Source organism: Equus asinus, unplaced genomic scaffold (assembly GCF_041296235.1).
Source record: "Equus asinus isolate D_3611 breed Donkey unplaced genomic scaffold, EquAss-T2T_v2 contig_1, whole genome shotgun sequence".
Taxonomy (NCBI): Eukaryota; Metazoa; Chordata; class Mammalia; order Perissodactyla; family Equidae; genus Equus; species Equus asinus.
In genome coordinates this window covers 2,562,441-2,569,556 of record NW_027224738.1, presented here as the reverse complement: position 1 = coordinate 2,569,556, position 7,116 = coordinate 2,562,441, and the positions used below count along the sequence as shown (strand labels likewise).

The 7,116-nt window shown below is 54.1% G+C and overlaps 1 long non-coding RNA gene across 2 annotated transcripts; it reads left to right on the top strand.

Annotated features, from left to right (window-relative positions):
- The first annotated feature begins 863 nt into the window (after positions 1-863).
- On the top strand, positions 864-6,777 carry LOC139042861 (uncharacterized). 2 transcript variants are annotated; one of them, XR_011499999.1, is made up of 3 exons: positions 864-1,064; positions 1,579-1,807; positions 2,107-6,777. It is a non-coding gene; the product is annotated as an uncharacterized lncRNA (long non-coding RNA). The 2 variants fall into 2 exon arrangements; XR_011499998.1 differs by having other exon boundaries at positions 2,103-6,776.
- Positions 6,778-7,116: the final 339 nt, after the last annotated feature.

The window sequence follows — 7,116 nt, the reverse complement described above, 5'->3', positions numbered from 1 at the left end:
GAGAGGGCTTCTCTCAGCCCTTCTTGTCAGGTATCTCCCAAGGGGAGCACCCTAGGCAGCAGCAATGCAGGCTTTCCTCAGTCCAGAGTGGAGGGTGGGAACCGCTGATAGGAGAGCATGCCTGTGGGTTTCCCCTTCGTTCCCTGGGTGGCATGCCTGTGCTGCCACACTCCTTTGGCAAGCCTTTCTCAGCCTTCTGACTTGACACAGCCTTTCCAACTCCTGGGGAAGAAAGGTTCATTCGTGATGAGAGGCTGTGTTTTTTCCAGCAATAAGTGAGGATGGGGATGAACCAGCTGGCACAGGGAGAGTCTTGCTGCCCTTCTGGGTCAGATGTGAGCAAACAGGGCTGGAAAATCTCTTCCAAGGAGGCAGCAGTGACCTGAGCGGAACGGGGGAAGGGGATGTGAAACACAGCTGAAGGAAAGCAGGCAAGCCAGAGTGCGCCTCCCCCTGTGCCCTGTGGCTGTGCACTCAGGGAAAGAGCCAGGAGAAGGTGTCTCTCCGCCCTTATTCTAGGATTTCTGGCAAGGGTAGTGCCCCAGGCAGCAGGACATCAGGCTTGTCTGACTCCTGGAGCTGAGGGTGAGTCCTGCTGAGGGAAGAGCTTGCATGGAGGGCTCCTGGTTTGCTCCCTAGGTGGCCTGTCTGCCTTGCCACACTACTGAGCAAGGCATTCTGGGACTTCTGAATAGACAGGGCCTTTCCTCCTCCTGGAGTCAAAGGGTTCATTTGTGATGTGGGGCTGTGATTTTTCTACCAGTCACTGAGGCCTGGAATGAGCCAGCTGGCAGAGAGACAGCCTGGGTGTCCTCCCCTAGTCGTTGTTGGAAAACAGGGTCAGAAGGCCTCCCCGTGAGAAGGCCAGCAGCCACCTGAGCCGAAGGTCAGAAGGGGAGGTGAGAAACAGGAGAAGGAAAGGTGGACCCTAGTTCACCTTTGAACATTTCTACCCCAGGAGGAGGGAAGACTGTGCCTAGTCTGTCAGAAGGCCTGGAGCTCCTTGCAAAGAAGAGCGGCACAGCAGACTGGCCACCTACGTAACGGATGGGGCATCCCCCCAGGTAAGTGCTTGCACTGGGAGGACCCACCCACATGCCACTCTGGGGCAGAGGGAGAGGAGAACCCTATAACTTGCCGACTTTCCCAAAGAGGGCCAGCCAACGCAGCCCCTCGAGCCAAGACGGTGTCCATGGGACTGCTAGGAAGGAAAGAGCCCTGGGTCCAGAAAGTTTTCGGTGAAGGGTCATCAGCTCTATCAGAGGTAGAAGCTGCTGGAATTCTGGTGTGCCCGACCTGGGAGCTGCTGCCCGCCGCACCCGGGTCCTTAGTGCCCTGCCTGGGCTCCCCAGGGAGGATGCCAGACTTAGTCTTGGCCTTGGCCTGAGGGATGCCTGCGGTGATGGGGGCGTTCCACAGTTGCCTGGGCTTCCCTGGGAGAGTCAGAGATCCCTGGGTGGTGGCCTTATGGAACGGGCCACCTCTGGCCAAGTCTAGGGGAGGGAGCCGCCTCAGGGTCGAGATGGGTGGTGGCCAGCATCATCCTCACCAGGAGCAGCCCTCGGGGATCTTTCGCAGGGATTGTGTCACGCCCCGCCTTCCCCGTCGGATGCTATCCTCCTGCACCCAGATCCAGGTTGGAGGCCACGGATGACGCCTGGAAACTGCCTTTCAGCACCCTGTCTGGCCTTCCCTGCGCCTTGTAGGGCAGCGGTGGGAGAAAAACCTGTAGGGACGGCTGGACGTTGGCTTCGTGGGCTGCCACGTGGGCATCCAGAATCTTGGGGACCTGAGGAGAGGAGGGCAGGTGCACCCATGGCCTCTCTACCTCCCCGACCTGACCTAGGGTTCTGACTGACTCTCACGACTGTGGGAGCCCTGCTCCCTGGCCTGAGGACCATTCCTCCCACTGTGCATGCACGGGTGGGAGGGAGGGGTGGGGGGAGGAATCCGGCCTCTGGCCTCACTGGGAGCCCCGCACTGGGTGGGGGGGATCTGGCGGGGTGGGGGCGCCCTCTGGCGGAGGCCCCGTGCAGCTGCCAGGGAGCTGGGGTTCCCACTTCCTTCAGGGCTTCTCATGACCCTTTCCCCTCTCTGCTCAGGTAGCTGCTTTCCTCCTTGGAAGAGGTTTTCTGGCCCTGTTTGCTCCCAACTGACCCAGAAGGGCAGCAAGACTCCCTGTGCCAGCTGGTTCATCCCCATCCTCACTTATTGCTGGAAAAAACACAGCCTCTCATCACAAATGAACCTTTCTTCCCCAGGAGTTGGGAAAGCTGTGTCAAGTCAGAAGGCTGAGAAAGGCTTGCCAAAGGAGTGTGGCAGCACAGGCATGCCACCCAGGGAACGAAGGGGAAACCCACAGGCATGCTCTCCTATCAGCGGTTCCCATCCTCCACTCTGGACTGAGGAAAGCCCGCATTCCTTCCGCCTAGGGTGCTCCCCTTGGGAGATACCTGACAAGAAGGGCTGAGAGAAGCCCTCTCCTGGCCCACTCCCTGAGTCCACCGAGGAGGGGCGGAGGGAGACCACCCTAGGGCTTGCCTGATATACCCAAAGGAGGCTGACTGTCCCACTCATTTGGGCCAAGACTCTGTCAGTGGGGCAAGGACAGAGAAAAGGGCCCTGAGTCCTGAAGGTTTTCTGGGAGGTGTCACTGGCCCTGCTGGGGGAGGGAGCCCCTGGGTGTGTCATGTGCCCGACATGGGAGGTAGTGCCTGCTTCATCTGGGTCCTTGCTAGCCATGCCCTGCGTCCCAAGGGAGGTTGATGGTCTCGGCAGTGGTGGGGAGAGGGATCTTCGTACCTCACAGAGACCTCCCCTAATCTAAGAGATGCCCTCTGAACTCAGAGAGACCTCTCCTGACCTCACAGAGCCCTCGCCTGACCTCAGAGACACCCCATCTGACCTCACCTGGATCTCCCCTGACCTCACAAAGAAACCCTCTCACCTCACAGAGACCTACCAAGACCTCACAGAGACCCCTTTCTGTCCTCAAAGGGCCCTCCTATGACCTCAAAGAGACCTACTCTGATGTCACATCCTCCGCTGAACTCATAGAGACCCCCTCTGACCTCACAGAGACATCCCCCTGACCTCACAGAGATGTCCAACATCACAGACACCCCATCTGATCTCATAGAGATGTCAAGTGACCTCAGAGACCACCTCTGACTACAGTGACCCCTTCTCTGACCTCAAAGAGAACCCTGGTGATGACACAGAAACATCCCCTGACATCATAGATTCCTCCCCTGAACTCAAAGACCTCCCTGACCCCAGAGACATCCCTGATCTCATAGGGACCTCCTGTGACCACACAGAGAACTCCTCTGAAATCACAAAGACTTCCTCTGACATCAAAGAGACGTTAGCTGACCTCAGAGACCTACTGTGACCTCACAGGGACCTCCCCTGACTTCACAGAGACCCCACTTGGCCTCACAGAGACCTCCTCTGTTCTCAAAGAGATGCCATCTGACCTCACAAACTCATCCTCTGGTTTCATAAAGACACACCCTGACCTCAAAGAGACCCCACAGAGACTTCTCTGACATCACAGGGACCACCTTTGACATCACAAAGTCCTTCCTGACCTCACAGTGACCCCCTCTAACCAAACAGAGACCCCCCTGACCTCACAGAGACCTCCTTGATCTCACAGAGGTCTGCTCTGACCACACAGAGACCTCCCCTGACCTCACAGAGAGCCCTCTGACTTCACTGAGGCCTCCTCTGACCTTGCAGATAGCCCCTCTGACCATACACATACCTCCCTTGCCCTGATGATGACCCGCTCTGACACACGGAGACATCCCCTGATCTCACAGAGACCTCCATGACCTTGCTGAGACCCCATCTCACATCAAGAGACCTCCCTAACCTCACAGAGACCAACTGTGCCCTCACAAAGACCTCCCGTGACCTCACTGAGAAACCCTTTGACCTCACAGAGACCTCCCCACACCTCATAGAGACTCCCTCAGATGACACAGAGACCTCACATCACCTCACAGTGATGTCCTCTGGGCTAGCAGAGACCTCCTGCGAACTCAGATAGACCACTTTGACCTCAGAGAGAACTCCCCTGACCTAAAAGAGAACTCCCTGACCTAAAAGACCTCCCCTGACTGCACAGATACCTCCCCTGAGCTCACAGAGACCTCCCTGACCTCAGAGACCTCAGTGGCATCAGAGACCTCCACTGAACTCAGAGACATCAAGTGAGCACAAAGAGACCTCTCTGATCTCAAAGACACCTCCCTGACATCAAAGAGACCTGTGTGAGGTCACAGAGACATCCAGTGATGTCACAGAGACCACTCTGACCTCACAGAGACCTCATGTGACCTCACAGAGACCTCCAGTGACCTCAAAGAGACCATCTTTATCCTCAAAGAGACCTCTCCAACCTCACAGAGACATTCTCTGAACACACAGAGACCTCCCTGCCCTCTGAGACATTCTCTGATCTCACAGAAACCTCCCCTGACCTGGAATAGACCTCCCCTGTCTCACAGAGACCTTGCCTGACATCACAGATACCTCCCTGTCTTTGAGGACCGCTCCTGACCTCAGAAAGACACCCTCTGATCTCACAGAGACCTTCCCTGACCTATAGAGACCCACTTTTATCTCATAGAGACCTCCCCTGATGTCACATAGACCTCCCCTGAACTCACAGAGGCCTGCCTGAACTCACAGAGATCTCCTTGATCTCAGAGACCTCCCATGACCTCACAGATACCCACTCTGACCTCACAGAGAGCTGATCTTGCCACACAGAACTTGGTCTGACTTCACAGAGACCTCCCCTGACATCACAACATGCTCTCTGACCTCACTGTGACAAGATCTAATCTCACAGAGACCTCTGATCTCACAGAGACCTCCTTGAAATCACAGAGGTCTCTCCTGACCTCACAGAGACCTCTCTGCCATCTGAGAAACACCCAGATCTCACAGAAATCTCCCCAGACATCAGATAGGCCTCCCTTCTCTCACAGAGACCTCGCCTACCATCAGAGACACATCTCTGTCCTCACAGACCTACCCTGACCTGAGAGACAGCCCCTCTGACCTCACAGAGATATCCCTTACTTCACAGAGACATCCTTGACTTCACAGAGACCTCTCCTACCTCACAGAGACTTTACTTGACTTCATAGACACACCATCTGGCCACAAAGAGACCTCCCCCTAACTCACAGAAAGCCCCTCTGACCTCATTGAGACCTCCCCTGGCCTCACAGATACACACTCTGATGTCACAGAGACCTCCCAAGACCTCACCGAGAACTCCCATGACCCCACAGAAACCACCTCTGACCCCACAGAGTACTCCCTGACCTCACAGAAGCCACAGCTGACATCAAGAGACCTCTCTGACCTCAGAGAGACAACCCTGACCTCAGAGAGACAACCCTGACCTCAGAGAGACATCCCCTTACATCACAGAGACCTACCCTGATCTCACAGAAACCTCCCCTTATATCATAGATATCTCCTCTGACCTCACAGAGAATTCCTCTGACAACACACAGACCTCTGCTGACCTCGGAGACCTCACATCCCCTCGCAGAAGCCTCCTTTGAACTCAGAGAACTCCCTTGATTTCAGAGATCTCCCTGACCTGACAGAGACCTCCCATGAAGACACAGAGAACTGTGGGGGACTGGAAATGGCCATCCCAAGATACGTCTCTTTAGCATGAGGATTATTTTGGGCTGGTTAATTTTAAAAACTGCAGACATGGGGGCTGGCCCGATGGCCAAGTGGTGAGTTTGCGCGCTCCTCTTCAGTGGCCCAGGGTTTTGCTAGTTTGAGTCCTGGGTGTGAACATGGCACCGCTCATCAAGCCATGCTGAGGCAGCATCCCACATGCCACAACTGGAAGGACCAACAACTAAGAATACACAGCTGTGTAGAGGGGCGCTTTGGGGAGAAAAAGGAAAAATAAAAAAAAATTTAAAAATCTTTCAAAAAACTGCAGACATGAGAGAAACTCTGAAAAGTAGAATTTACTTACCCTCTGTTAAGAGATATTTACATTTGTAAAGGAAATCTCCATCTGTAAAGATATCTCCCTTTCTGTACCAGGAAGAAGGGGGATGACCTTATCTCTAGAAACTCTTATCAATGCAGAAGGCAAGGACTTATATCTGTATATAACCTTACTCTTGTGTACTGTGCTTTTCTGATAATCTCCCATAACTGACTCCCTCCACCCCCAACATCCTCCTTTGTCTTTAGCTGAAGATGGTATTTAAGGTGATGGCTTCAGCCATTTTGGGGAGTTACTCAGTTTTTCTAGGTCTCTCCCATGTATACATGTTATAAAGCTTTAATTTTCTCCTGCTATTCTGTCTCATGTGAATTTAATTCATTGTACAGCCAGAAGGACCCAGAGTGGATGGAGGAAATGTCTTCCTCCCCTGCAGAACTCTGACCTCACAGAGATGACCCTGAACTCAGAGACCTGCATGGCCACCCAGAGACCTCCCCTGACATGAAAGACCACCCATGATCAAACAGAGACAACATCTGTCCTCACAGAGACTCCCTCTGACCTCACAGAGGCCTCCCCTGACCTAACAGAGAACTTCCCTGGCCACATGGCTCTCCCATGTGATCAGAGGCAACCCCTCTGACCTCACAGAGACCAAATCTGACCTCATAGAGACCTGCCCTGACCTCACAGAGACACCCACTTACCTCACAGAGACCCACCCCTGAACTCAGGGGGAGTGCCCCTGACCTCACAGATACCTCCCCTGACCTCACATATACCCCCTCTGACCTCACAGAGTCCTCCCTTGAATTCACAGTGACCCTGTCAGAACTGACAGGGACCTGCCCTTATCACTGACTAGTTGTCCTGAGGAACTCAAGAGTGGGTTTACAAGAATTTAACTTTTTCCAAATTTTTTCCTTTTGTTATGTTAAGAAGATGCCATCACCAACCTCCTGGTGCCAGACCAGACCATCCCACAAGAGCTACATGTATGACCTTTGCCTTATTTTTAATGCTAAGTTCTCTCCAGGAGGAGCGTAGGCCTTGTTACCATCACCTGCAGTGTGTGTGGAAGCATGCTTTCTATCTGAGTCTGTGCAAGAGGA